This window comes from Opisthocomus hoazin, chromosome 6 (genome assembly GCF_030867145.1).
Source record: "Opisthocomus hoazin isolate bOpiHoa1 chromosome 6, bOpiHoa1.hap1, whole genome shotgun sequence".
Taxonomy (NCBI): Eukaryota; Metazoa; Chordata; class Aves; order Opisthocomiformes; family Opisthocomidae; genus Opisthocomus; species Opisthocomus hoazin.
The window spans coordinates 37,167,280-37,185,627 of record NC_134419.1 but is presented as its reverse complement, the minus strand read 5'-3'; positions in this window follow the sequence as shown (position 1 = coordinate 37,185,627).

Sequence of the window (18,348 nt, the reverse complement as noted above, 5' to 3'; positions counted from 1 at the left end):
CAGTCTCTGTGCCTCTGTGCGAGCACTGACATGGGCAGATGAGGCTGAGCAACAGCTTTCCAGGCTAGCTCTTTCTGCCTGCGAGCTATCTGCAGACGTTCGCATTTTGGGAGCAGGCTTCCGGAGGCGCCCAGCGCGGACCTTCAAGGCTACGTTTGACATTTGAGGTGGCAAGACAAGCAAGCAGCCCCAGTCTCTGTGCCTCTGTGCGAGCAGTGCCATGGGCAGATGAGGCTGAGCAACAGCTTTCCAGGCTAGCTCTTTCTGCCTGCGAGCTATCTGCAAACGTTCGCATTTTCGTAGCAGGCTGCCGGAGGCACCAGGCACGGACACCGAAAGATACGTTTGACATTTGAGGTGGCAAGAAAATCAAGCAGCCCCAGTCTGTGTGCCTCTGTGCGAGCAGTGCCATGGGCAGATGAGGCTGAGCAACAGCTTTCCAGGCTAGCTCTTTCTGCCTGTGATCTGTCTGCAGACGTTCGCATTTTGGGAGCAGGGCTGACAGAGGAGCCCGTCACGGACCCCCAAAAGCTACGTTGGACGTTGAAGGTGACAAGACAAGGTAGCAGTCCCAGTCTCTGTGTCTCTGTGCGAGCAGTGCCATGAGCAGAGGAGGCTGAGCAACAGCTTTCCGGGCTAGCTTTTCCTGGCTGTGAGGTCTTTGGAGACGTTCGCATTTTGGGAGCAGGCTTCCGGAGGCGCCAGGCACGGACACCCAAATTTACGTATGAAGTTTGAGGTGGCAAGACAAGCAAGCAGCCCCAGTCTCTGTGCCTCTGTGCGAGCAGTGCCATGGACAGATGAGGCTGAGCAACAGCTTTCCAGGCTAGCTCTTTCTGGCTGTGAGGTCTTTGTAGATGTTCGCATTTTGGAAGCAGGGCTGCCGCAGGCACCGGGCACGGACACCCAAATCTACGTTTGAAGTTTGAGGTGGCAAGACAAGCAAGCAGCCCCAGTCTCTGTGCCTCTGTGCGAGCAGTGCCATGGGCAGATGAGGCTGAGCAACAGCTTTCCAGGCTAGCTCTTTCTGCCTGCGAGCTATCTGCAGACGTTCGCATTTTGGGAGCAGTGCTGCCGGAGGAGCTCCTCACAGATCACCAAAAGCTACGTTGGAAGTTTAAGGTGGCAAGACAAGCAAGCAGCCCCAGTCTCTGTGCCTCTGTTCGAGCAGTGCCATGGGCAGATGAGTCTGAGCAACAGCTTTCCAGGCTAGCTCCTTCTCCCTGCGAGCTATCTGCAGACGTTCGCATTTTGGGAGCAGGCTTCCGGAGGCGCCAGGCACGGACACCCAAATTTACGTATGAAGTTTGAGGTGGCAAGACAAGCAAGCAGCCCCAGTCTCTGTGCCTCTGTGCGAGCAGTGCCATGGGCAGATGAGGCTGAGCAACAGCTTTCCAGGCTAGCTCTTTCTGGCTGTGAGGTCTTTGTAGACGTCCGCATTTTGGAAGCAGGGCTGCCAAAGGCGCCGGGCACGGACACCCAAAGCTACGTTTGAAGTTTGAGGTGGCAAGACAAGCAAGCAGCCGCAGTCTCTGTGCCTCTGTTCGAGCAGTGCCATGGGAAGATGAGGTTGAGCAACAGCTTTCCAGGCTAGCACTTGCTGCCTGCAAGCTATCTGCAGACGTTCGCATTTTGGGAGCAGGGCTGCCGGAGGAGCTCGGCACAGATCACCAAAAGCTACGTTGGAAGTTTAAGATGGCAAGACAAGCAAGCAGCCCCAGTCTCTGTGCATCTGTGCGAGCAGTGCCATGGGCAGATGAGGCTGAGCAACAGCTTTCCAGGCTAGCTCTTTCTGCCTGCGAGCTATCTGCAGACGTTCGCATTTTGGGAGCAGGGCTGCCGGAGGAGCCCGGCGCGGACCCTCAAGGCTACGTTTGACATTTGAGGTGGCAAGACAAGCAAGCAGCCCCAGTCTCTGTGCCTCTGTGCGAGCAGTGCCATGGGCAGATGAGGCTGAGCAACAGCTTTCCAGGCTAGCTCTTTCTGCCTGCGAGCTATCTGCAGACGTTCGCATTTTGGGAGCAGGCTTCCGGAGGCACCCAGCGCGGACCCTCAAGGCTACGTTTGACATTTGAGGTGGCAAGACAAGCAAGCAGCCCCAGTCTCTGTGCCTCTGTGCGAGCAGTGCCATGTGCAGATGAGGCTGAGCAACAGCTTTCCAGGATAGCTTTTTGTGCCTGTGAGCTATCTGCAGAAGTTCACATTTTGGGAGTAGGTCTGCCGGAGGAGTCCGCCAAGGATACCAAAGTTACGTTGGAATTTTGAGATGGCAAGACAAGCAAGCAGCCCCAGTCTCTGTGCCTCTGTGCGAGCAGTGCCATGGGCAGATGAGGCTGAGCAACAGCTTTCCAGGCTAGCTCTTTCTGCCTGCGAGCTATCTGCAGACGTTCGCATTTTCGTAGCAGGGTGCCGGAGGCACCAGGCACGGACACCGAAAGATACGTTTGACATTTGAGGTGGCAAGAAAATCAAGCAGCCCCAGTCTGTGTGCCTCTGTGCGAGCAGTGCCATGGGCAGATGAGGCTGAGCAACAGCTTTCCAGGCTAGCTCTTTCTGCCTGTGATCTGTCTGCAGACGTTCGCATTTTGGGAGCAGGGCTGACGGAGGAGCCCGTCACGGACCCCCAAAAGCTACGTTGGACGTTGAAGGTGGCAAGACAAGGTAGCAGTCCCAGCCTCTGTGCCTCTGTGCGAGCAGTGCCATGGGCAGATGAGGCTGAGCAACAGCTTTCCAGGCTAGCTCTTTCTGCCTGCGAGCTATCTATCTGCAGAAGTTCACGTTTTGGGAGCTGGTCTGCCGGAGGAGTCCGGCATGGATACCAAAGTTATGTTGGAATTTTGAGGTGGCAAGACAAGCAAGCAGCCCCAGTCTCTGTGCCTCTGTTCGAGCAGTGCCATGGGCAGATGAGGCTGAGCAACAGCTTTCCAGGCTAGCTCTTTCTGCCTGCGAGCTATCTGCAGACTTTCGCATTTTGGGAGCAGTGCTGCCGGAGGAGCTCCTCACAGATCACCAAAAGCTACGTTGGAAGTTTGAGGTGGCAAGACAAGCAAGCAGCCCCAGTCTCTGTGCCTCTGTTCGAGCAGTGCCATGGGCAGATAAGGCTGAGCAACAGCTTTCCAGGCTAGCTCCTTCTCCCTGCGAGCTATCTGCAGACGTTAGCATTTTGGGAGCAGGCTTCCGGAGGCGCCAGGCACGGACACTCAAATTTACGTATGAAGTTTGAGGTGGCAAGACAAGCAAGCAGCCGCAGTCTCTGTGCCTCTGTGCGAGCAGTGCCATGGGCAGATGAGGCTGAGCAACAGCTTTCCAGGCTAGCTCTTTCTGCCTGTGATCTGTCTGAAGACGTTCGCATTTTGGGAGCAGGGCTGCCGGAGGAGCCCGGCGCGGACCCTCAAGGCTACGTTTGACATTTGAGGTGGAGAGACAAGCAAGCAGCCCCAGTCTCTGTGCCTCTGTGCGAACACTGCCATGGGCAGATGAGGCTGAGCAACAGCATTCCAGGCTAGCTCTTTCTGCCTGCGAGCTATCTGCAGACGTTCGCATTTTGGGAGCAGGCTTCCGGAGGCGCCCAGCGCGGACCCTCAAGGCTACGTTTGACATTTGAGGTGGCAAGACAAGCAAGCAGCCCCAGTCTCTGTGCCTCTATGCGAGCAGTGCCATGGGCAGATGAGGCTGAGCAACAGCTTTCCAGGCTAGCTCTTTCTGCCTGCGAGCTATCTGCAGACGTTCGCATTTTGGGAGCAGGGCTGCCGGAGGAGCTCGGCACAGATCACCAAAAGCTACGTTTGAAGTTTGAGGTGTCAAGACAAGCAAGCAGCCCCAGTCTCTGTGCCTCTGTTCGAGCAGTGCCATGGGCAGATGAGGCTGAGCAACAGCTTTCCAGGCTAGCTCTTTCTCCCTGCGAGCTATCTGCAGACGTTCGCACTTTGGGAGCAGGGCTGCCGGAGGAGCTCGGCACAGATCACCAAAAGCTACGTTGGAAGTTTAAGGTGGCAAGACAAGCAAGCAGCCCCAGTCTCTCTTTCTCTGTGCGAGCAGTGCCATGGGCAGATGAGGCTGAGCAACAGCTGTCCAGGCTAGCTCTTTCTGCCTGCGAGCTATCTGCAGACGTTCGCATTTCAGAGCAGGGCTGCCGGAGGCGCCCGGCACGGACACCCAAATTTACGTATGAAGTTTGAGGTGGCAAGACAAGCAAGCAGCCCCAGTCTGTGTGCCTCTGTGCGAGCAGTGCCATGGGCAGATGAGGCTGAGCAACAGCTTTCCAGGCTAGCTTTTTCTACCTGCGAGCTATCTGTAGACGTTCGCATTTTCGTAGCAGGCTGCCGGAGGCACCAGGCACGGACAACGAAAGATACGTTTGACATTTGAGGTGGCAAGACAATCAAGCAGCCCCAGTCTCTGTGCCTCTGTGCGAGCAGTGCCATGGGCAGATGAGGCTGAGCAACAACTTTCCGGGCTAGCTTTTCCTTGCTGTGAGGTCTTTCTAGACGTTCGCATTTTGGGAGCAGGCTGCCGGAGGCGCCAGACACGGACACCCAAATTTACGTATGAAGTTTGAGGTGGCAAGACAAGCAAGCAGCCCCAGTCTCTGTGCCTCTGTGCGAGCAGTGCCATGTGCAGATGAGGCTGAGCAACAGCTTTCCAGGATAGCTTTTTGTGCCTGTGAGCTATCTGCAGAAGTTCACATTTTGGGAGTAGGTCTGCCGGAGGAGTCCGCCAAGGATACCAAAGTTACGTTGGAATTTTGAGATGGCAAGACAAGCAAGCAGCCCCAGTCTCTGTGCCTCTGTGCGAGCAGTGCCATGGGCAGATGAGGCTGAGCAACAGCTTTCCAGGCTAGCTCTTTGTGGCTGCGAGCTATCTGCAGACGTTCGCATTTTCGTAGCAGGCTGCCGGAGGCACCAGGCACGGACACCGAAAGATACGTTTGACATTTGAGGTGGCAAGAAAATCAAGCAGCCCCAGTCTGTGTGCCTCTGTGCGAGCAGTGCCATGGGCAGATGAGGCTGAGCAACAGCTTTCCAGGCTAGCTCTTTCTGCCTGTGATCTGTCTGCAGACGTTCGCATTTTGGGAGCAGGGCTGACGGAGGAGCCCGTCACGGACCCCCAAAAGCTACGTTGGACGTTGAAGGTGGCAAGACAAGGTAGCAGTCCCAGCCTCTGTGCCTCTGTGCGAGCAGTGCCATGGGCAGATGAGGCTGAGCAACAGCTTTCCAGGCTAGCTCTTTCTGCCTGCGAGCTATCTATCTGCAGAAGTTCACGTTTTGGGAGCTGGTCTGCCGGAGGAGTCCGGCATGGATACCAAAGTTATGTTGGAATTTTGAGGTGGCAAGACAAGCAAGCAGCCCCAGTCTCTGTGCCTCTGTTCGAGCAGTGCCATGGGCAGATGAGGCTGAGCAACAGCTTTCCAGGCTAGCTCTTTCTGCCTGCGAGCTATCTGCAGACGTTCGCATTTTGGGAGCAGGGCTGCCGGAGGAACTTGGCACAGATCACCAAAAGCTACGTTGGAATTTTGAGGTGGCAAGACAAGCAAGCAGCCCCAGTCTCTGTGCCTCTGTTCGAGCAGTGCCATGGGCAGATGAGGCTGAGCAACAGCTTTCCAGGCTAGCTCCTTCTCCCTGCGAGCTATCTGCAGACGTTAGCATTTTGGGAGCAGGCTTCCGGAGGCGCCAGGCACGGACACCCAAATTTACGTATGAAGTTTGAGGTGGCAAGACAAGCAAGCAGCCGCAGTCTCTGTGCCTCTGTGCGAGCAGTGCCATGGGCAGATGAGGCTGAGCAACAGCTTTCCGGGCTAGCTCTTTCTGCCTGCGAGCTATCTGCAGACGTTCGCATTTTGGGAGCAGGGCTGCCGGAGGAGCCCGGCGCGGACCCTCAAGGCTACGTTTGACATATGAGGTGGAGAGACAAGCAAGCAGCCCCAGTCTCTGTGCCTCTGTGCGAACACTGCCATGGGCAGATGAGGCTGAGCAACAGCATTCCAGGCTAGCTCTTTCTGCCTGCGAGCTATCTGCAGACGTTCGCATTTTGGGAACAGGCTTCCGGAGGCGCCCAGCTCGGACCCTCAAGGCTACGTTTGACATTTGAGGTGGCAAGACAAGCAAGCAGCCCCAGTCTCTGTGCCTCTATGCGAGCAGTGCCATGGGCAGATGAGGCTGAGCAACAGCTTTCCAGGCTAGCTCTTTCTGCCTGCGAGCTATCTGCAGACGTTCGCATTTTGGGAGCAGGGCTGCCGGAGGAGCTCGGCACAGATCACCAAAAGCTACGTTTGAAGTTTGAGGTGTCAAGACAAGCAAGCAGCCCCAGTCTCTGTGCCTCTGTTCGAGCAGTGCCATGGGCAGATGAGGCTGAGCAACAGCTTTCCAGGCTAGCTCTTTCTCCCTGCGAGCTATCTGCAGACGTTCGCACTTTGGGAGCAGGGCTGCCGGAGGAGCTCGGCACAGATCACCAAAAGCTACGTTGGAAGTTTAAGGTGGCAAGACAAGCAAGCAGCCCCAGTCTCTGTGCCTCTGTGCGAGCAGTGCCATGGGCAGATGAGGCTGAGCAACAGCTGTCCAGGCTAGCTCTTTCTGCCTGCGAGCTATCTGCAGACGTTCGCATTTCAGAGCAGGGCTGCCGGAGGCGCCCGGCACGGACACCCAAATTTACGTATGAAGTTTGAGGTTGCAAGACAAGCAAGCAGCCCCAGTCTGTGTGCCTCTGTGCGAGCAGTGCCATGGGCAGATGAGGCTGAGCAACAGCTTTCCAGGCTAGCTTTTTCTACCTGCGAGCTATCTGTAGACGTTCGCATTTTCGTAGCAGGCTGCCGGAGGCACCAGGCACGGACAACGAAAGATACGTTTGACATTTGAGGTGGCAAGACAATCAAGCAGCCCCAGTCTGTGTGCCTCTGTGCGAGCAGTGCCATGGGCAGATGAGGCTGAGCAACAACTTTCCGGGCTAGCTTTTCCTGGCTGTGAGGTCTTTCTAGACGTTCGCATTTTGGGAGCAGGCTGCCGGAGGCGCCAGGCAGGGACACCCAAATTTACGTATGAAGTTTGAGGTGGCAAGACAAGCAAGCAGCCCCAGTCTCTGTGCCTCTGTGCGAGCAGTGCCATGGGCAGATGAGGCTGAGCAACAGCTTTCCAGGCTAGCTCTTTCTGGCTGTGAGGTCTTTGTAGACGTTCGCATTTTGGAAGCAGGGCTGCTAAAGGCGTCGGGCACGGACACGCAAAGCTACGTTTGAAGTTTGAGTTGGCAAGACAAGCAAGCAGCCCCAGTCTCTGTGCCTCTGTGCGAGCAGTGCCATGGACAGATGAGGCTGAGCAACAGCTTTCCAGGCTAGCTCTTGCTGCCTGCGAGCTATCTGCAGAAGTTCGCATTTTGGGAGCAGGGCTGCCGGAGGAGCTCGGCACAGATCACCAAAAGCTACGTTGGAAGTTTAAGGTGGCAAGACAAGCAAGCAGCCCCAGTCTCTGTGCATCTGTGCGAGCAGTGCCATGGGCAGATGAGGCTGAGCAACAGCTTTCCAGGCTAGCTCCTTCTCCCTGCGAGCTATCTGCAGACGTTAGCATTTTGGGAGCAGGGCAGCCGGAGGAGCCCAGCGCGGACCCTCAAGGCTACGTTTGACATTTGAGGTGGCAAGACAAGCAAGCAGCCCCAGTCTCTGTGCCTCTGTGCGAGCAGTGCCATGGGCAGATGAGGCTGAGCAACAGCTTTCCAGGCTAGCTCTTTCTGCCTGCGAGCTATCTGCAGACGTTCGCATTTTGGGAGCAGGCTTCCGGAGGCACCCAGCGCGGACCCTCAAGGCTACGTTTGACATTTGAGGTGGCAAGACAAGCAAGCAGCCCCAGTCTCTGTGCCTCTGTGCGAGCAGTGCCATGGGCAGATGAGGCTGAGCAACAGCTTTCCAGGCTAGCTCTTTCTGCCTGCGAGCTATCTGCAGACGTTCGCATTTTGGGAGCAGGGCTGCCGGAGGAACTTGGCACAGATCACCAAAAGCTACGTTGGAATTTTGAGGTGGCAAGACAAGCAAGCAGCCCCAGTCTCTGTGCCTCTGTTCGAGCAGTGCCATGGGCAGATGAGGCTGAGCAACAGCTTTCCAGGCTAGCTCCTTCTCCCTGCGAGCTATCTGCAGACGTTAGCATTTTGGGAGCAGGCTTCCGGAGGCGCCAGGCACGGACACCCAAATTTACGTATGAAGTTTGAGGTGGCAAGACAAGCAAGCAGCCGCAGTCTCTGTGCCTCTGTGCGAGCAGTGCCATGGGCAGATGAGGCTGAGCAACAGCTTTCCGGGCTAGCTCTTTCTGCCTGCGAGCTATCTGCAGACGTTCGCATTTTGGGAGCAGGGCTGCCGGAGGAGCCCGGCGCGGACCCTCAAGGCTACGTTTGACATATGAGGTGGAGAGACAAGCAAGCAGCCCCAGTCTCTGTGCCTCTGTGCGAACACTGCCATGGGCAGATGAGGCTGAGCAACAGCATTCCAGGCTAGCTCTTTCTGCCTGCGAGCTATCTGCAGACGTTCGCATTTTGGGAACAGGCTTCCGGAGGCGCCCAGCTCGGACCCTCAAGGCTACGTTTGACATTTGAGGTGGCAAGACAAGCAAGCAGCCCCAGTCTCTGTGCCTCTATGCGAGCAGTGCCATGGGCAGATGAGGCTGAGCAACAGCTTTCCAGGCTAGCTCTTTCTGCCTGCGAGCTATCTGCAGACGTTCGCATTTTGGGAGCAGGGCTGCCGGAGGAGCTCGGCACAGATCACCAAAAGCTACGTTTGAAGTTTGAGGTGTCAAGACAAGCAAGCAGCCCCAGTCTCTGTGCCTCTGTTCGAGCAGTGCCATGGGCAGATGAGGCTGAGCAACAGCTTTCCAGGCTAGCTCTTTCTCCCTGCGAGCTATCTGCAGACGTTCGCACTTTGGGAGCAGGGCTGCCGGAGGAGCTCGGCACAGATCACCAAAAGCTACGTTGGAAGTTTAAGGTGGCAAGACAAGCAAGCAGCCCCAGTCTCTGTGCCTCTGTGCGAGCAGTGCCATGGGCAGATGAGGCTGAGCAACAGCTGTCCAGGCTAGCTCTTTCTGCCTGCGAGCTATCTGCAGACGTTCGCATTTCAGAGCAGGGCTGCCGGAGGCGCCCGGCACGGACACCCAAATTTACGTATGAAGTTTGAGGTGGCAAGACAAGCAAGCAGCCCCAGTCTGTGTGCCTCTGTGCGAGCAGTGCCATGGGCAGATGAGGCTGAGCAACAGCTTTCCAGGCTAGCTTTTTCTACCTGCGAGCTATCTGTAGACGTTCGCATTTTCGTAGCAGGCTGCCGGAGGCACCAGGCACGGACAACGAAAGATACGTTTGACATTTGAGGTGGCAAGACAATCAAGCAGCCCCAGTCTGTGTGCCTCTGTGCGAGCAGTGCCATGGGCAGATGAGGCTGAGCAACAACTTTCCGGGCTAGCTTTTCCTGGCTGTGAGGTCTTTCTAGACGTTCGCATTTTGGGAGCAGGCTGCCGGAGGCGCCAGGCAGGGACACCCAAATTTACGTATGAAGTTTGAGGTGGCAAGACAAGCAAGCAGCCCCAGTCTCTGTGCCTCTGTGCGAGCAGTGCCATGGGCAGATGAGGCTGAGCAACAGCTTTCCAGGCTAGCTCTTTCTGGCTGTGAGGTCTTTGTAGACGTTCGCATTTTGGAAGCAGGGCTGCTAAAGGCGTCGGGCACGGACACGCAAAGCTACGTTTGAAGTTTGAGTTGGCAAGACAAGCAAGCAGCCCCAGTCTCTGTGCCTCTGTGCGAGCAGTGCCATGGACAGATGAGGCTGAGCAACAGCTTTCCAGGCTAGCTCTTGCTGCCTGCGAGCTATCTGCAGAAGTTCGCATTTTGGGAGCAGGGCTGCCGGAGGAGCTCGGCACAGATCACCAAAAGCTACGTTGGAAGTTTAAGGTGGCAAGACAAGCAAGCAGCCCCAGTCTCTGTGCATCTGTGCGAGCAGTGCCATGGGCAGATGAGGCTGAGCAACAGCTTTCCAGGCTAGCTCCTTCTCCCTGCGAGCTATCTGCAGACGTTAGCATTTTGGGAGCAGGGCAGCCGGAGGAGCGCGGCGCGGACCCTCAAGGCTACGTTTGACATTTGAGGTGGCAAGACAAGCAAGCAGCCCCAGTCTCTGTGCCTCTGTGCGAGCACTGACATGGGCAGATGAGGCTGAGCAACAGCTTTCCAGGCTAGCTCTTTCTGCCTGCGAGCTATCTGCAGACGTTCGCATTTTGGGAGCAGGCTTCCGGAGGCGCCCAGCGCGGACCCTCAAGGCTACGTTTGACATTTGAGGTGGCAAGACAAGCAAGCAGCCCCAGTCTCTGTGCCTCTGTGCGAGCAGTGCCATGGGCAGATGAGGCTGAGCAACAGCTTTCCAGGCTAGCTCTTTCTGCCTGCGAGCTATCTGCAAACGTTCGCATTTTCGTAGCAGGCTGCCGGAGGCACCAGGCACGGACACCGAAAGATACGTTTGACATTTGAGGTGGCAAGAAAATCAAGCAGCCCCAGTCTGTGTGCCTCTGTGCGAGCAGTGCCATGGGCAGATGAGGCTGAGCAACAGCTTTCCAGGCTAGCTCTTTCTGCCTGTGATCTGTCTGCAGACGTTCGCATTTTGGGAGCAGGGCTGACAGAGGAGCCCGTCACGGACCCCCAAAAGCTACGTTGGACGTTGAAGGTGACAAGACAAGGTAGCAGTCCCAGTCTCTGTGTCTCTGTGCGAGCAGTGCCATGGGCAGAGGAGGCTGAGCAACAGCTTTCCGGGCTAGCTTTTCCTGGCTGTGAGGTCTTTGGAGACGTTCGCATTTTGGAAGCAGGCTTCCGGAGGCGCCAGGCACGGACACCCAAATTTACGTATGAAGTTTGAGGTGGCAAGACAAGCAAGCAGCCCCAGTCTCTGTGCCTCTGTGCGAGCAGTGCCATGGACAGATGAGGCTGAGCAACAGCTTTCCAGGCTAGCTCTTTCTGGCTGTGAGGTCTTTGTAGATGTTCGCATTTTGGAAGCAGGGCTGCCGCAGGCACCGGGCACGGACACCCAAATCTACGTTTGAAGTTTGAGGTGGCAAGACAAGCAAGCAGCCCCAGTCTCTGTGCCTCTGTGCGAGCAGTGCCATGGGCAGATGAGGCTGAGCAACAGCTTTCCAGGCTAGCTCTTTCTGCCTGCGAGCTATCTGCAGACGTTCGCATTTTGGGAGCAGTGCTGCCGGAGGAGCTCCTCACAGATCACCAAAAGCTACGTTGGAAGTTTAAGGTGGCAAGACAAGCAAGCAGCCCCAGTCTCTGTGCCTCTGTTCGAGCAGTGCCATGGGCAGATGAGGCTGAGCAACAGCTTTCCAGGCTAGCTCCTTCTCCCTGCGAGCTATCTGCAGACGTTCGCATTTTGGGAGCAGGCTTCCGGAGGCGCCAGGCACGGACACCCAAATTTACGTATGAAGTTTGAGGTGGCAAGACAAGCAAGCAGCCCCAGTCTCTGTGCCTCTGTGCGAGCAGTGCCATGGGCAGATGAGGCTGAGCAACAGCTTTCCAGGCTAGCTCTTTCTGGCTGTGAGGTCTTTGTAGACGTTCGCATTTTGGAAGCAGGGCTGCCAAAGGCGCCCGGCACGGACACCCAAAGCTACGTTTGAAGTTTGAGGTGGCAAGACAAGCAAGCAGCCGCAGTCTCTGTGCCTCTGTTCGAGCAGTGCCATGGGAAGATGAGGCTGAGCAACAGCTTTCCAGGCTAGCACTTGCTGCCTGCAAGCTATCTGCAGACGTTCGCATTTTGGGAGCAGGGCTGCCGGAGGAGCTCGGCACAGATCACCAAAAGCTACGTTGGAAGTTTAAGATGGCAAGACAAGCAAGCAGCCCCAGTCTCTGTGCCTCTGTGCGAGCAGTGCCATGGGCAGATGAGGCTGAGCAACAGCTTTCCAGGCTAGCTCTTTCTGCCTGCGAGCTATCTGCAGACGTTCGCATTTTGGGAGCAGGGCTGCCGGAGGAGCCCGGCGCGGACCCTCAAGGCTACGTTTGACATTTGAGGTGGCAAGACAAGCAAGCAGCCCCAGTCTCTGTGCCTCTGTGCGAGCAGTGCCATGGGCAGATGAGGCTGAGCAACAGCTTTCCAGGCTAGCTCTTTCTGCCTGCGAGCTATCTGCAGACGTTCGCATTTTGGGAGCAGGCTTCCGGAGGCGCCCAGCGCGGACCCTCAAGGCTACGTTTGACATTTGAGGTGGCAAGACAAGCAAGCAGCCCCAGTCTCTGTGCCTCTGTGCGAGCAGTGCCATGTGCAGATGAGGCTGAGCAACAGCTTTCCAGGATAGCTTTTTGTGCCTGCGAGCTATCTGCAGAAGTTCACATTTTGGGAGTAGGTCTGCCGGAGGAGTCCGCGAAGGATACCAAAGTTTCGTTGGAATTTTGAGGTGGCAAGACAAGCAAGCAGCCCCAGTCTCTGTGCCTCTGTGCGAGCAGTGCCATGGGCAGATGAGGCTGAGCAACAGCTTTCCAGGCTAGCTCCTTCTCCCTGCGAGCTATCTGCAGACGTTCGCATTTTGGGAGCAGGCTTCCGGAGGCGCCAGGCACGGACACCCAAATTTACGTATGAAGTTTGAGGTGGCAAGACAAGCAAGCAGCCCCAGTCTGTGTGCCTCTGTGCGAGCAGTGCCATGGGCAGATGAGGCTGAGCAACAGCTTTCCAGGCTAGCTCTTTCTGGCTGCGAGCTATCTGCAGACGTTCGCATTTTGGAAGCAGGGCTGCCGCAGGCGCCGGGCACGGACACCCAAAGCTACGTTTGAAGTTTGAGGTGGCAAGACAAGCAAGCAGCCCCAGTCTCTGTGCCTCTGTGCGAGCAGTGCCATGGGCAGATGAGGCTGAGCAACAGCTTTCCAGGCTAGCTCCTTCTGCCTGCGAGCTATCTGCAGAAGTTCACGTTTTGGGAGCAGGGCTGACGGAGGAGCCCGGCACGGACCCCCAAAAGCTACGTTGGACGTTGAAGGTGGCAAGACAAGGTAGCAGCCCCAGTCTCTGTGCCTCTGTGCGAGCAGTGCCATGAGCAGAGGAGGCTGAGCAACAGCTTTCCGGGCTAGATTTTCCTGGCTGTGAGGTCTTTGTAGACGTTCGCATTTTGGGAGCAGGCTTCCGGAGGCGCCAGGCACGGATACCCAAATTTACATATGAAGTTTGAGGTGGCAAGACAAGCAAGCAGCCCCAGTCTCTGTGCCTCTGTGCGAGCAGTGCCATGGGCAGATGAGGCTGAGCAACAGCTTTCCAGGCTAGCTCTTTCTGGCTGTGAGGTCTTTGTAGACATTCGCATTTTGGAAGCAGGGCTGCCGCAGTCGCCGGGCACGGACACCCAAATTTACGTATGAAGTTTGAGGTGGCAAGACAAGCAAGCAGCCGCAGTCTCTGTGCCTCTGTGCGAGCAGTGCCATGGGCAGATGAGGCTGAGCAACAGCTTTCCAGGCTAGCTCTTTCTGCCTGTGAGCTATCTGCAGAAGTTCACGTTTTGGGAGTTGGTCTGCCGGAGGAGTCCGGCATGGATACCAAAGTTATGTTGGAATTTTGAGGTGGCAAGACAAGCAAGCAGCCGCAGTCTGTGTGCCTCTGTTCGAGCAGTGCCATGGGCAGATGAGGCTGAGCAACAGCTTTCCAGGCTAGCTCTTGCTGCCTGCGAGCTATCTGCAGACGTTCGCATTTTGGGAGCAGGGCTGCCGGAGGAGCTCGGCACAGATCACCAAAAGCTACGTTGGAAGTTTAAGGTGGCAAGACAAGCAAGCAGCCCCAGTCTCTGTGCCTCTGTGCCAGCAGTGCCATGGGAAGATGAGGCTGAGCAACAGCTTTCCAGGCTAGCTCTTTGTGCCTGCGAGCTATCTGCAGACGTTCGCATTTTGGGAGCAGGCTTCCGGAGTCGCCCGGAACGGATTCCGAAAGCTACGTTGGAAGTTTGAGGTGGTAAGACAAGCAAGCAGCCCCAGTCTCTGTGCCTCTGTGCGAGCAGTGCCATGGGCAGATGAGGATGAGCAACAGCTTTCCAGGCTAGCTCTTTCTGCCTGCGAGCTATCTGCAGACGTTCGAATTTTGAGAGCAGGGCTGACGGAGGACCCCGGCATGGATCCCCAAAGCTACATTTGAAGTTTGAGGTGGCAAGACAAGCAAGCAGCCCCAGTCTCTGTGCCTCTGTGCGAGCAGTGCCATGGGCAGATGAGGCTGAGCAACAGCTTTCCAGGCTAGCTCTTTCTGCCTGCGAGCTATCTGCAGACGTTCGCATTTTGGGAGCAGGGCTGCCGGAGGAGCCCGGCGCGGACCCTCAAGGTTACGTTTGACATTTGAGGTGGCAAGACAAGCAAGCAGCCCCAGTCTCTGTGCCTCTGTGCGAGCAGTGCCATGGGCAGATGAGGCTGAGCAACAGCTTTCCAGGCTAGCTCTTTCTGCCTGTGATCTGTCTGCAGACGTTCGCATTTTGGGAGCAGGGCTGACGGAGGAGTCCGCCAAGGATACCAAAGTTACGTTGGAATTTTGAGATGGCAAGACAAGCAAGCAGCCCCAGTCTCTGTGCCTCTGTGCGAGCAGTGCCATGGGCAGATGAGGCTGAGCAACAGCTTTCCAGGCTAGCTCTTTCTGCCTGTGATCTGTCTGCAGACGTTCGCATTTTGGGAGCAGGGCTGACGGAGGAGCCCGTCACGGACCCCCAAAAGCTACGTTGGACGTTGAAGGTGGCAAGACAAGGTAGCAGTCCCAGCCTCTGTGTCTATGTGCGAGCAGTGCCATGGGCAGATGAGGCTGAGCAACAGCTTTCCGGGCTAGCTTTTCCTGGCTGTGAGGTCTTTCTAGACGTTCGCATTTTGGGAGCAGGCTTCCGGAGGCGCCAGGCACGGACACCCAAATTTACGTATGAAGTTTGAGGTGGCAAGACAAGCAAGCAGCCCCAGTCTCTGTGCCTCTGTGCGAGCAGTGCCATGGGCAGATGAGGCTGAGCAACAGCTTTCCAGGCTAGATCTTTCTGGCTGTGAGGTCTTTGTAGACGTTAGCATTTTGGAAGCAGGGCTGCCAAAGGCGCCGGGCACGGACACCCAAAGCTACGTTTGAAGTTTGAGGTGGCAAGACAAGCAAGCAGCCCCAGTCTCTGTGCCTCTGTGCGAGCAGTGCCATGGGCAGCTGAGGCTGAGCAACAGCTTTCCAGGCTAGCTCTTGCTGCCTGTGATCTGTCTGCAGACGTTCGCATTTTGGGAGCAGGGCTGCCGGAGGAGCTCGGCACAGATCACCAAAAGCTACGTTGGAAGTTTAAGGTGGCAAGACAAGCAAGCAGCCCCAGTCTCTGTGCCTCTGTGCCAGCAGTGCCATGGGAAGATGAGGCTGAGCAACAGCTTTCCAGGCTAGCTCTTTGTGCCTGCGAGCTATCTGCAGACGTTCGCATTTTGGGAGCAGGCTTCCGGAGTTGCCCGGAACGGATTCCGAAAGCTACGTTGGAAGTTTGAGATGGTAAGACAAGCAAGCAGCCCCAGTCTCTGTGCCTCTGTGCGAGCAGTGCCATGGACAGATGAGGCTGAGCAACAGCTTTCCAGGCTAGCTCTTTCTGCCTGCGAGCTATCTGCAGACGTTCGCATTTTGAGAGCAGGGCTGACGGAGGACCCCGGCATGGATCCCTAAAGCTACATTTGAAGTTTGAGGTGGCAAGACAAGCAAGCAGCCCCAGTCTCTGTGCCTCTGTGCGAGCAGTGCCATGGGCAGATGAGGCTGAGCAACAGCTTTCCAGGCTAGCTCTTTCTGCCTGCGAGCTATCTGCAGACGTTCGCATTTTGGGAGCAGGGCTGCCGGAGGAGCCCGGCGCGGACCCTCAAGGCTACGTTTGACATTTGAGGTGGCAAGACAAGCAAGCAGCCCCAGTCTCTGTGCCTCTGTGCGAGCAGTGCCATGTGCAGATGAGGCTGAGCAACAGCTTTCCAGGATAGCTTTTTGTGCCTGTGAGCTATCTGCAGAAGTTCACATTTTGGGAGTAGGTCTGCCGGAGGAGTCCGCCAAGGATACCAAAGTTACGTTGGAATTTTGAGATGGCAAGACAAGCAAGCAGCCCCAGTCTCTGTGCCTCTGTGCGAGCAGTGCCATGGGCAGATGAGGCTGAGCAACAGCTTTCCAGGCTAGCTCTTTCTGCCTGCGAGCTATCTGCAGACGTTCGCATTTTCGTAGCAGGCTGCCGGAGGCACCAGGCACGGACACCGAAAGATACGTTTGACATTTGAGGTGGCAAGAAAATCAAGCAGCCCCAGTCTGTGTGCCTCTGTGCGAGCAGTGCCATGGGCAGATGAGGCTGAGCAACAGCTTTCCAGGCTAGCTCTTTCTGCCTGTGATCTGTCTGCAGACGTTCGCATTTTGGGAGCAGGGCTGACGGAGGAGCCCGTCACGGACCCCCAAAAGGTACGTTGGACGTTGAAGGTGGCAAGACAAGGTAGCAGTCCCAGCCTCTGTGCCTCTGTGCGAGCAGTGCCATGGGCAGATGAGGCTGAGCAACAGCTTTCCAGGCTAGCTCTTTCTGCCTGCGAGCTATCTATCTGCAGAAGTTCACGTTTTGGGAGCTGGTCTGCCGGAGGAGTCCGGCATGGATACCAAAGTTATGTTGGAATTTTGAGGTGGCAAGACAAGCAAGCAGCCCCAGTCTCTGTGCCTCTGTTCGAGCAGTGCCATGGGCAGATGAGGCTGAGCAACAGCTTTCCAGGCTAGCTCTTTCTGCCTGCGAGCTATCTGCAGACTTTCGCATTTTGGGAGCAGTGCTGCCGGAGGAGCTCCTCACAGATCACCAAAAGCTACGTTGGAAGTTTGAGGTGGCAAGACAAGCAAGCAGCCCCAGTCTCTGTGCCTCTGTTCGAGCAGTGCCATGGGCAGATGAGGCTGAGCAACAGCTTTCCAGGCTAGCTCCTTCTCCCTGCGAGCTGTCTGCAGACGTTAGCATTTTGGGAGCAGGCTTCCGGAGGCGCCAGGCACGGACACCCAAATTTACGTATGAAGTTTGAGGTGGCAAGACAAGCAAGCAGCCGCAGTCTCTGTGCCTCTGTGCGAGCAGTGCCATGGGCAGATGAGGCTGAGCAACAGCTTTCCAGGCTAGCTCTTTCTGCCTGCGAGCTATCTGCAGACGTTCGCATTTTGGGAGCAGGGCTGCCGGAGGAGCCCGGCGCGGACCCTCAAGGCTACGTTTGACATTTGAGGTGGAGAGACAAGCAAGCAGCCCCAGTCTCTGTGCCTCTGTGCGAACACTGCCATGGGCAGATGAGGCTGAGCAACAGCATTCCAGGCTAGCTCTTTCTGCCTGCGAGCTATCTGCAGACGTTCGCATTTTGGGAGCAGGCTTCCGGAGGCGCCCAGCGCGGACCCTCAAGGCTACGTTTGACATTTGAGGTGGCAAGACAAGCAAGCAGCCCCAGTCTCTGTGCCTCTATGCGAGCAGTGCCATGGGCAGATGAGGCTGAGCAACAGCTTTCCAGGCTAGCTCTTTCTGCCTGCGAGCTATCTGCAGACGTTCGCATTTTGGGAGCAGGGCTGCCGGAGGAGCTCGGCACAGATCACCAAAAGCTACGTTTGAAGTTTGAGGTGTCAAGACAAGCAAGCAGCCCCAGTCTCTGTGCCTCTGTTCGAGCAGTGCCATGGGCAGATGAGGCTGAGCAACAGCTTTCCAGGCTAGCTCTTTCTCCCTGCGAGCTATCTGCAGACGTTCGCACTTTGGGAGCAGGGCTGACGGAGGAGCTCGGCACAGATCACCAAAAGCTACGTTGGAAGTTTAAGGTGGCAAGACAAGCAAGCAGCCCCAGTCTCTCTGCCTCTGTGCGAGCAGTGCCATGGGCAGATGAGGCTGAGCAACAGCTGTCCAGGCTAGCTCTTTCTGCCTGCGAGCTATCTGCAGACGTTCGCATTTCAGAGCAGGGCTGCCGGAGGCGCCCGGCACGGACACCCAAATTTACGTATGAAGTTTGAGGTGGCAAGACAAGCAAGCAGCCCCAGTCTCTGTGCCTCTGTGCGAGCAGTGCCATGGGCAGATGAGGCTGAGCAACAGCTTTCCAGGCTAGCTTTTTCTACCTGCGAGCTATCTGTAGACGTTCGCATTTTCGTAGCAGGCTGCCGGAGGCACCAGGCACGGACAACGAAAGATACGTTTGACATTTGAGGTGGCAAGACAATCAAGCAGCCCCAGTCTGTGTGCCTCTGTGCGAGCAGTGCCATGGGCAGATGAGGCTGAGCAACAACTTTCCGGGCTAGCTTTTCCTTGCTGTGAGGTCTTTCTAGACGTTCGCATTTTGGGAGCAGGCTGCCGGAGGCGCCAGACACGGACACCCAAATTTACGTATGAAGTTTGAGGTGGCAAGACAAGCAAGCAGCCCCAGTCTCTGTGCCTCTGTGCG